The following is a 12,249-nucleotide window of genomic DNA, read 5'->3' as shown; positions in this document are numbered from 1 at the left end:
CATAACACAGGAAAAGACCATGCAATACAATCTTAACCTCTTCACAATTCTTTTAATGCATCCAAGTTGAGAAAAATTCTGCTATTCCAGCCTTAGATAGAGATGGAATTTTATTCCTATAATGTAGTTCCAAGCATACAGTTTCTGTCCATATAATTCCTCATACTCCTATTGCTCTATTTTTGGTCCTCCTTAACAACAATAGACTGTCCATCCCAACCGCCAACATACTGAGAGATTTTTTTGAATTCAAAATGCAGTATAAGCCCTACCCTCTTTAGTTACCTGTGCTACATTTAGTGACATATTTGCAAGCAAATATCAATACTGTGGCACTCTTCATCTGGACCCTATTTAGCCTTTTAGAACAGTTTGGCCTAAGCAGACTGGATAGTGGAACTGTGACAAATGAGAACAAATCTGTAACAAGTTCTTCAAGCCTGAACCTTCAAGATTGATTCAGCCATCTTAATTTATGACCAAAGTCATTACCACCAGGATGAACAATAACTATTCTGTACTTTTGAAGAAAGTATCCTCTGTGCTCTTACTTTAATACCAAAGCAGAGATGGATTTAAATTCCTTTCTTCCTCCAAACAAAAAGCCTCTGCTAGTGCTGCATGAGAAAGACAACAGAAAGTATGCAGTGAAAAGGGAAAGCTGACTCATCTAGATTTTATTAAATGCAGGTAAGATTTAAAAGTAAAATATTGATATAAGGGGTTAAAACAATGTCCTTAGTTTAGCTAAATTGAAAAAGAACTAGAATTGTCTTTTGCACAAAGATATTATGTAGAATAATCCTGAAATTTGTTTCCCCCCCATAAGCATATAAAGTTTTCAATTTTGAAAAGAAAAAAATCTTAGAAGTTTAAAACTCACATTCCTCTCCTCATATGCATAATTGTTTCCCATTTTCCCCACTGCTTCTTAGGTTTCCTGTGTATTAACACTAAATGTTACACTACCACTTCCCATCTTATGCAAGAGTCAGTATTCTAGTGAGCAGAAGTTGGATATCTGGAATGATTTTTCCAATCATTGTTTCTTGTATATGACTACTTTCTATATCATACTGAAAAGTCCACAGAAACAAGAATATATACTGATATTTCCCTAAGGAACTTAAAGCCTGAACAAGATCTTAAATAAATAAATAAAATGGACCTACACAACTAAAAAAGAAAAGGAGGGGACAGAGGGGAACAGAAATTACAAAAATAACATCCTATTGAATTCAAACTCTGCCATCTTTAGAAGTGTGCAGGCTTCTGTATAACACTTGGTGCCTATCCCCACCAGAACATGAATTTCTTAGTGACTTTAAGAAAAGATGAGGAGGAAGCTCATCATAATATCCTGCAGCAAGCAAGCAGCACATCACAGAAACAAGGTCATACTCCTCAAAGAAGGTTTTGTTTTGTTTTTTGGTTTTTATTTTGTTTTGTTTTTAATCCTTCTACACTGTAGGCTTTCTGGCTTGCTTCAGTTCGTCCCTCCCCCGCCAAACACTGTTCCCCATACCCATAAATGCATACAGAAGAAGTGGTCATCCTGCATGAAAGCTCTCCCCCGCCTTCTCCACAGGGCAGACCTCTGCCTTTCCTTCTTCTCCCTTTCCTAAATATTCATGCTGTTGATTAGCGCTCTTCTCTTTTAAGGTCATCAGTTGAGACTGATGAAGCAGTGGGTTTTTCCTTATATCAACTATCTAGGAGAACACAGTAAAATTTTAATGACCTGTTTCAGTCATTTAACATTATCACCCTAAGAACTGCCACAGTAACCAGCCATCATTCTAAATAGGTTGGTAATAGAACAAAAACACAAGAAACAGAAGTAGATTGGAAACAAAACCAAGATGTTTGATGCAATTCAACACCTATTATAATTAATTGCTTTGTATTATGAAATAGAACTAAAATTCTAGCAATAACACCAGCTTTCAGCAGCAGACCTAAATGAAGAGGACTAAATAGTAAATATGCTCTATAGCCCACTCCTAGTTTAACTGACAAATACAGGAGTTGTCCTCCTATCCAAGTTTTCACTGGGCCTCTTTTCATACTTAAGTAAAATACGGAGAACAAACCTCAGATCCTATTGACCCTGCTGCCCAGACAAGTGAGACTATACAATCAAGTGATGAGCTGGAAACTGTCAGCAGCTACGTTTTCTCCCATGTTGCTTACAAGAGGAACAGATAGTAACAATCAGAGCATTTCACAGTCCTCACCAGGGGGGACAAGAGATGAGAGGTCCCTCAGCAACCCACTGGGCAACAGACACTTATAATGTGCTTTAGATAAACAGTACTGTATTAAGCATTATCAACATGATCCATTCCTCCCATTAATTCAAAAGTCTGAGATGAGGTTTTAACACCAAAAGTAAGTTTAAAAAGAAAAAAAAAAGAAAAAGAAAGAGTGCTCTTAGTCATCATAGCCTCCTCTGAACTTAGTGACTAAAGCTCGCCTTGGTTTTCACTGCCACTGGCGCTGTGCGGTCAAGTGAGTCAGCTAGATTCTAATCTGAGTCACACAGCTTCATATTTAAGTTTCATTTCTAGAACTAAACTCTTCCAGTGGTTATAATCTTCCAGAAGACAGAGATTTTAAAAGGGTCATTGACTTGTAAAATCTTTTACTGGTGTGCATGATGAAGGAAGACACCTACTTTTACTGTCAGTGTTCGAAGTAAATTTGCGCTACTACAAAGAAAAGGTCATTTAACACAGTCATTCTGTAACATCAAATTACTCCTTAATAGTGTTATATAGCTATACAAATACAGCATATTGCATTCCTGAAAAAGCCCTTCCCAGCTAAGAAAAGATGATTCAAAATCTAATCTTCATAATATCAGAAACAGATTTATTTTGTCCATGTCTCCATTTTCACTATAGTAGAGGATGACAAAAAAAGTGGTTCTGTAATTCACACATTCACACCTAATATCAGTTTGATCTGGAACTGTGGGAATACAGTTTTTTGGTTTTTTTTTTTTTTTTTTAAACCAAGAGAAATGTTCATCACTTGAAATTGTTTTAAATAAAAATGTATTTTTAACAAAGATATTCCTCCGCATCTTTGACTGCACAAGCATACTGCTATTGACTCTGACTATTAATAAGGAAATGACTTGATCTGCTTTCTGTGAAATACTGAAAAATAGAGAAAAAACTTCTGAATCTCTTCCCATGTTTCTGATCAATACATTAGACCCAATTCTATTAGACTGCACTGCTTATATTCTCTTATCACACAAATTATGATACACATACTCTTGGAATACACCAAATGGCTACGGTATAAAAACAGAACATGTTTTGTATATACATAAAGTTAGACCCAAATTCAAATGTAGAATCCAAACATGAAAAAGGCTTTAAAAAAAATTGCCAAAAAGGCAGTAATTCATACATATTTGTTGTTTATACAAATAAACATTAGCGTCCATTCCTTGAGCTGGCACGACACAACTGGTTGTAAATGCTATTTGGAATCTTTCATTTGTCAACTGGTGACCACAAGCAAACGAGAAATATCACTGGTGAAAAAGTCTATCATTGTCCCTCACTTTAATTTTAATGTTTATTCTGTTGTCATCAGGTTTGCTCACTTTCTGACACTCATTCCTGGATTCAACCCAGATGTGGTAGAAAAATCATTACTGCTACGTGTATACGTGTGTATATATTTTATGTATAAGGAAACTAGTCAAAGAATATTATACCATAGAAGGAGAGAGGTGATAAGAAATGAGATGCAGCCAAATATATCTCTGAAGAAAAATGTATCCTAAAATAACCACAATCTACAATGTGCTCACAATTTCATAACTGTACAGGAAAAATATGTAGTAGAAAAAGCTTAAGTTTTTAAAGTTTAAAACTTTAAAGTTCAAGTTTCTGGATTTTATTTAAAAAGTGTGTACTGACAATTCATCTCAAAAACAATTCTAATAAATCTATGCATCCTCAAAAAGCTGAAACTATTACAGCATTTGATTTTAAAGAAAAAGCTGCAGCAGTACAGAGAACTGGGGAGAGTAATTCTTCAGCTTTCATCCCTACTGTGCCCCAGTTGATAAAGCTGTACACAAGTTATTTCTCTTCTTTTAGTTTAGGTTTTTCCATCCTCAGAATGCAGCTGCCTACATCAAAGCAGAAGTGCTATGAAGACTAATTAATTTCCAAAGAACATCTGAAATCTTATATTTGCATACCTTTGGATATGTCCTGCTAGATTAAGCTTATTCTCCTTTCCTAAGCATAAATGTTAAAGAAGTGTACCAACACTTGAAATTATTTGGGTGACAGGTAACTTAGTATTCTGGAGGGAATTAATAAAAAAGGAAAAGGAAAAAAAAAAACTATCTAAATATAAAGGAAAATTTGCCATAATAAAAGCACTTAATATTTCAAAATCATATACATAACATTAACCATCTAATCATTTTACATAGCAGTCTATAGATAGACATTAAAGTCACCTACAGATTAATAACAACACATGAAACAGTGACTGAACTGAAAGACTAATCAGTCCAATCAAGTTACTTATCTTTTTCCAGCCATTTCCAAATGACACAGACTTTCACTGAGAGGAAAATGTTTAATATGAAAACTACATCTTGTCATGTCTGGCAGGACATATAAGCTATAGTACTACATTCCAATATATTTATAATTTCCTTTTGAGAAATGTTAGGTTATGACACCGTATACTTCCATGCAAGCAGTGTGAACTGAATCCAGAATTTGCAACTCACTCTTACAAGGTATTGTGCTAACTTTTTTTTTAATTGCTACTTTACATCACTGTCTCTGAACACCACATGCCCCTCCTTGGGATTAATAACAAATTCCTGTTCTTTGATGTAAACTACTGAGACATGGACCTATTTCAATATTTCAAATAAGCTAAGTCTTGCAGTCTGACCAGTAAGAAATACCTGCAGGCAGTAGAAACAGAGTTGCATTAGGGCCAATTTACCTCTCTTCTCTAGTGTCTCTGAGGAAATCACTTCTGTCACACTGTATCCATTTTAGTTATATTTCAGGGTCCTCCTTCATTTGAAAAATTTGTTGTTGTTCAACTATGAATACAGGCAGCACTTGATTTTTAAATTAAGCACAATGTTGAACTAAACCTGGCTTTTTTAATAAGCAATCCATACAATGACAATAGGTATGAAAAAGTGTACCATACTAAAGGTATTGGGGCAAGAGATGTGTATGTGGAGAAGTTTTAGTAGTAGATTAGTTACAGAAATGAAGAAAGATCTAACAGCAGATACTGACTATGAAGACCTATATTTAATGACATAGCTGCCTTGCAGATAATTTAACAGTGTCTTGATATAGCTTAAACTTTGAGAACTTGCTTCTAAAATAGAATTGTTGGTATCAAAAATAGTACAGAAATGCTCTCAGCATGTGAGGCTCTCATGAGAGCACTGCATACAGCCCAGCCTTAGAGCTGCACAGACTGCTTCAAAACAGGATCTAGCATGCAGGAACTTAATGGCCTGAAGTGTTTAACACTTGGGCTTAGGCACTTGGCTTAGCCAAATTTGAAGCTGCAAGTACAGGAAGATTTCTGTACCTGGAGAATGGACACAGACATCATGGGGCAGAACTCGCTAGGCTCATACGCATGCACATGTTGAAAGAGACCTGTCTACTGAGAAGTCGGCAAGCCCACATGCAGCATCAGCGCTGCCAGAGCAGGGCTCATCCAAAGCTCCAGACATGACTTCTTCAGGAGATCAGCTTCCTTACCAGCTCATGACGTTACAGACAGATAACACTGGGACCCAGCTTTAATCCAGTAGACCATAAAGTTTATTCCTGCTCAACTAAATGAGCGAAGTAGCTGCACCATATGCAAGGCTACAGTGATTTCTCAGAAACTGTTATCTCCTGGAACTTCATCAGCTGATGCACCAAACTACCAGCAATGGGTACATTTCAAGAAGGAAGGAAGTTCTCTTACTTCACATTTATTAATAAAAGTTTTTAAAGCAGCCCTGGGGGGGGGGGGGGGGGGGTTGAAAGTCAAGATGTACAGACGTGATGCATTAGTCATGGCTGTCAGGGAATCTCTGTTTCAAGAACCGTAGGGTAAGGCTCCTTGTATATCATATCATTTGCTATGGTAATGGGTCAGCTGCCCATATGTTAGTAGCAATGACTGCTTACATAATCTAGTGGTAGGAGAAAGGATGGCAAAATGAGTTACATGACTAGAAAATTAAAATCATTAGGTGAACCTCTTTTGAGAAAGGGACAGTATTCCCTAATGAAGACATCTGGGGCAGTTCTGACAAGCAAGTCCTAAAGGCAAGCTGACACACTGACTGATGAGCCCCAAGAGAGGATGCTCTGTCACATCTGTTTACACTAAGTGAGACAGCAGAATAAAATGAGCGACTTAAACATCTCTGTGACAGAGAAACATAAGCATGTCAGAAGACTGTTCTTGCCACCCCCAGCAGAGCACCACGGGGGCTTCTAAACATGTATTTAATAACTTTAACAGAATTGTAATGTAGAACTACCCTGGATCTCACTGTAACATTTTTAACATATAGTTTAATATTAATCAAAGTAAAAAACAACAGCTAAGTGCAAGCCATCACAATCCATTTCCACATGATAGATGAAAATATAAATAGTTAGAAGCAACTATAAGACACCACTTACCTGTTTCATAAAAATGCTCATCCTCCCCCACCCCCAGTTAGTTAAGAAAACAAGGAAAGTAAAGTCACAGTCCCCTCCAGCTGTAAGGAAAAGTCAAACAAACCGCACTGTCATTTAGGTCCTGAGTTTTATCAATGCAGGTAGCTATGTTTACATATTATATTTAAACTTCTGAAGACTTGCAATTTAGTTCCACATACTGTTCTAATATATATATAAAAAAAAACATAAAAAGACAATTGTCAAAATATACAACTGATCTATTTATGGGTAACTGACAGATCTGAGAACTAACAGAGCATGAGAAATAATTATCCCTGCAGGTGTTCTACACAGATCTGTTCAGAGCTCATTTCTGCTAATACCTGTACTAAAATTTGGGGGGGGAAATAGTAAAATACTCATACCTGCTGGCAAAACCTGCCCATGGCACATTACTGGAGTGGTAAATAACAACAATGGTCCTGCTACAGAAGCTCATCAAGCTATCATGGCAAGTGCACAGAATTAAATTTAATGCAACTTACTGCAAGACTGTACATCTAATACAAAAAGTTATCAGTGCAATCCGCACAATATCCTTGGTAGAGGTAATTCGGGGGGGGGGGGGGGTTGCGGGGGGGGGTTGTTTGTTTATGAAGTAGGTTATGAAATAGGTTTTAAAAGCTGCCAGGTCCTCCATTTATACCACCTACTCTCAGCTTCTACTTCCCCCAACTACTTCCCTGCTGGCAATCCTGTTGTATGAGCTGAGGTATCAGAAGTACTGAAAATATGGCAGTATGTTGACAAGTTTGTCCTACAGCTAGGGACATCATAAGCTCACTTTAAGAAAGCAATTAAAAGTATTTTGCACTATCCGAGCCCTTCAAGATCATCTTAATGCCGTCCAATAACCTTTATTTACTTACTGAAAAAAACCAAACCTGAGGACAGTCTAAGGAGCTTCCACTTTTCAGAAACATTTGTTTACGCGCATTTCAGCGGAGAAATAGGTTTGATCTTATTTTGACTAAAGACAGATTTTGAAAACATGAAACATCTACATAATCAATAACCTCATTTTTTCAGTCAAATCCTAAGCTTGGAATATAACTGAAAGAAGGACTTAGTGTCAGCATCAGTTCAAATATGAGGCTTGCAGTAAAATGCTGCAGTTAAGCCAGCCAGTGTGACTCTAGCTACACATAAACTAAGCAATCTCAAGCATGAAGAGGTGCTATTACACCTGAATTATTACTTTGTGCTAAATATATTTTTAAATATCTTTAATCATACCAGGTTGCATATGTAGACGAATTAGAATGTTTAGACAATAAAATTATTCAAAATCTGAAAGACTGATAATCTTGCCTTTAATTTTTAAGAAGTGGGATTTATGTTACTAGAAGTGTATTGCACATCAAGAAATTTTTTAGAGGAAACATTATGAATAGACAAAACACACACACTTTAACCACATTAGCTAACTATTAAAATAAGTCACTTAACACTGAAGTTATTAGCACAAGACTGCCACTTTCTATAACTCAGAGAGAACATTGAACAGGTGCCATATTCTCATCTCTTTGTACTACCAACCACATGCAGGCTCACAAACTTAAAAGAAGCAGAACCAAACTCCTGGATGCTGCTTCCAGCTGTGTCACTGACTCAACTGTATTTATACAAGACCATTCCATCCTTCAGTTAATGCATTCAAAAATACATACTACATATAGCAAGTGCAAAGTGCTTTGAGCCTCAGATTTCCATTGCCAAAGTACAGATGATTACATCATTATAGCTTAGGGATTGCTATTATAGCTTAAGTACAGACCTGCTGCTCCCATGAAGTAAAAGCATACTAAGCAAGTCATAATTAATATTCACATGCCTTGAACATAGATGTAACCAAACTAAAATAACATGGCCAGCAACAGCATGCAACTATTTTGTAACACTGTTGCACTACTAGTAGTTATAAGCACCAACAAGCATCTGTAACATACCTAAGCATAAATAACACCTAACCGCAGAAGAGCAGAGGACTACGATACGGTTGCACAACTGTATCCACAAATGGGATACATACAGTAGCAAAATGTGTGCAATAACAAAGAGCGTTAAACTGATAGGAAAGATGTTCTGTAGGATTATTTTGGTTTCACTGGACAAAAAAAGATGCTTGGTGAAACCAGAATAAGTTCCCAAAATAACAAGCTATGCCAAAAGCAAATGAGATTACACTCTTCTTTTGGGGATCAGTAACAGGAGCATCCAACACTGATTATGAGCGAGGAAAGACAGGGGCGGGGGGGGAGGGCACGGAAAGGGAACACCCACTTGGCCTCTGCCTTGGCTCCTCCGTGAGCTCCCAAAGCAGGATCACCCCCACCCCAACTAAACCATCAAGAACTTGCAGCCCTGGGCACCAGCTAAGTGGCCTCACCTCAGTGGTGCTGCACGCTCACAGCTAAGTGGGATAAATTGTTTTGGACTAACTGTGGAAACAGGCAGGGATAATAATTAAGAACTAACCACACGCAATGTGTATCATTAATGAATGTCAATGAAGTAAAGCACTGTTGTCAAGGTTAAAACTGATCTGATTATCAGTCTTCCTAACCACTCCCCCAGAAGCAATCGTTAATGCCCCAAGACAGGTAAGTGTCTACACTAGCATTGTTTTAAAGGAGAAAATCTAATTCTTGATTAAGTTTGAACTTCTAGATGAGGGAACAGGAACAAGCAACAAAAAGCTTCAAAAGAGAAAGAAAATAAAGTTTTAATCAGGAAAGAGAGTTAAGAAATAACTTTTTTTTTTTTTTTTTGATAGAAAAGCATTTGTCTTCATTTGGGATCCAAAACGCTCCAGCAGAAAAGAAAAATACACACACTGCAACCTGACAGGTGTTAAGTCCATGGTCAGGCTGTGACAGATCCAGATTGAAGGTGCTGCTTTGTCTCAATCAGAGCCCAGATTGCCTGGATTCTCTCAGGAATCCCAAGCCAATAAACTACGCAGCAGACTATAAAAACACAGATTCTGTATTTCTCTGAAAGCTGTTGAAAACAAATGAAAGTAAAAGCAATAGGCCTGCATGAAAAGGTTTTACTTAACACAAAAAAGTTTACCTAGAAAGTCTACACAATTTCTAAACACAAGTGGAGACATTAGGTACTGACCACTAAAGAAAGTGGTGTTTCATAACATTTCTTCTTCTCAATGCTATCTGTAGGAAAACAAAAGTTTCAAATCAGAAGATTGGTTCCTGTTGCCAAAAGGAAACTGTCCTTATGTGAAGTCTGCGTAGTATACCTGACACTTACTGTATACCCTAAAATTAGCTATAGATACACCAGTGTGGGTGTGAGAGAGAGAAAAAGGAATTAAGTAGCTAGCTTACTGAATTTTCTTCTTTTAATTTACTAAAAGTAATTAGAATTTAACTACCTCTTATGACAATGACTCCACAAGTTAAATAACCCAGTAGTTCAAATCCCTTCCCGTCTTTTCCACATAACAGTGAGGTTCCAAAAGAGACTTAGTATTCCCGAGTGCATAATATGGTGAGAAGCACCACTGAAAGCAGAGCAAGTTTCTTGTAAAGGATGAAGCTGCACTGAAAAGCACTGTTGATATTAAAAACTTTTTTGCGATAAACTTATGCCAAGTCAACTGTCCCAGCCTCACCATGTTGCACAGCAGGACCTAACGGAGCAGCCTGAGCAGACTGCAGCATGGCCTCATTGCAGTGAAGGAGCCAAACTGAACCTCAACACAAGGAGACTTGTGGAGCTGCAAGTCACTGGAGCTGCATCCCCTTACCACATGTTACATTATGTTCCCAAATTTATTAACCCACAGTAGAAAGGAACTGGAGGACCAAGGAATTTTCTTCAACGAGTTTTGTAAGGATAAGACACTTCTGGCCCCTCTTTATTAAATATTTTTTTCAGGGCAAAAAACTTGGCTATAATGATGAATACACCAAGTCACTGGAGCTGCCAACATCCATGAAATCCTCTTCTGTCAGGTACAATATGGGGGAAAAGCTGACAGGCAGGCACAGGGTGAGGAAAGAAACCTTGTGTGCTTCAATGAATCTTCATTACGTACTCTAATTTATTATCATGTTTACAGACAAAACTGCAGAGCAAATTATATTCTACATCAGGTCCTGAGGGGGTTTCATTTCCATGGCTTGGACTGGTACCAAAATAAAGCATCTTAAAATAAAAACTGCAGTAAGAGTCATGAATATTTAGTGTAGTAGTAACAGCAGTGCTCCTCATCACAAAGAGATGGGGTAGGGGAGGGACAGGAAGATTCATTCAGATCTTAGCTCCACAAAAATCCTTTAAGCAAACAGAATCCAAAGAGATTTCAGGTGGCATTCTCAAAAATGAAAAGGAACACCACCAAATATCAAAGTAGAAATAAGTAACTAAGATCAGTCCCATGAGATAACAGTGCATAGGAGAAAATTAACTAATTACAGAAGTAGAGCAGAAAGAACTTGAAACTGCCCATGCATAGAGAGAAGTTGTCATGCAGAAGAAAACCAAAATAATCAGCAGTTGGCGAGTATAAACGAGTCAGCATGACAACACTGAAATTTCCATTCCCCAGCACACAAGAGAAAAAAACCCTTCAAATTGACACCACAAGGGGATCAAATTAAAACACAGGGAAAACAGTGTCTGGCAGCAGGCAGAACTTCTACAGCACCAATGCAAGTGGTGTATACTGTTAATTTCTCCATAGTGATTCAGGTACGATGGCAGAGGCAGTGCAATCAGTGCTAAGAGGGCAACAGGTAAGAGTACTCACACCGGTCTAGACTCATTTTCAAAACTGAAAGCAGATTCAATAGGTCACTTGTTTCCATCAGTGTTTTGTAGACTTTCTGCTCATCACAGCCAGTTAAGAAATCCTCAACTATTATTTCTCCAACACTTAGTAAGGTTTCTTTCTGCTCTTAGCTGAAGAGGGGAAAACAGCATGTTAGCTTATTGAGATGATGTAGGTACTTCTTTTCAGCCTATTTCTGGAGGGAAAAAAAGCAACTACCGAAAGTTTAGCTGTGAAAAAATAAAAATAAGATGCTGCATACACAATCTTTTGATATTCACCCAGATATAACTACAGCTTCAGACTGTCACGCAGATCATACTGCCTCTGAGTACTGACCAAGGACCAATAACCATCACCTCTCAGAAAATATACCTTTCCCCAAGAATATTCTGTGACTTTGCCATTGTTTTGTTGTTCATTTACTAGTATTTTTTAAAACTTGAGCATTCAGACTGCCTCACACTATGCAGACAGACACTGCTCAGATACAGCAGTTTAATCTGGTCAAATGACTTGAGAGATATCCTTCCCCATTTTCATGCACAGCTCCTTATCTCTGCCCATCCACTTCGTGCCTCAGAGCATCATTCACAGGAAAGAATGAAGGGGTCTTCGGAGCAGCAGGTCCTTGCCTGCCTGCTGGTCACCCTTCACTCATTAACGCAGTGGATGGATTCTCCCCCATAGAGTATATGGGGA

The 12,249-nt window shown here is 37.7% G+C and overlaps 1 protein-coding gene across 9 annotated transcripts in view; it reads right to left on the bottom strand.

Annotated features, from left to right (window-relative positions):
- Positions 1-12,249, bottom strand: part of LRRC4C (leucine rich repeat containing 4C) — a 546,204-nt gene that overhangs the window by 495,890 nt on the left and 38,065 nt on the right. The window lies entirely within an intron of this gene.

Source organism: Dromaius novaehollandiae, chromosome 5 (genome assembly GCF_036370855.1).
Source record: "Dromaius novaehollandiae isolate bDroNov1 chromosome 5, bDroNov1.hap1, whole genome shotgun sequence".
In the NCBI taxonomy this organism is placed as follows: domain Eukaryota; kingdom Metazoa; phylum Chordata; class Aves; order Casuariiformes; family Dromaiidae; genus Dromaius; species Dromaius novaehollandiae.
This window is presented reverse-complemented; position numbering and strand designations above follow the sequence as displayed.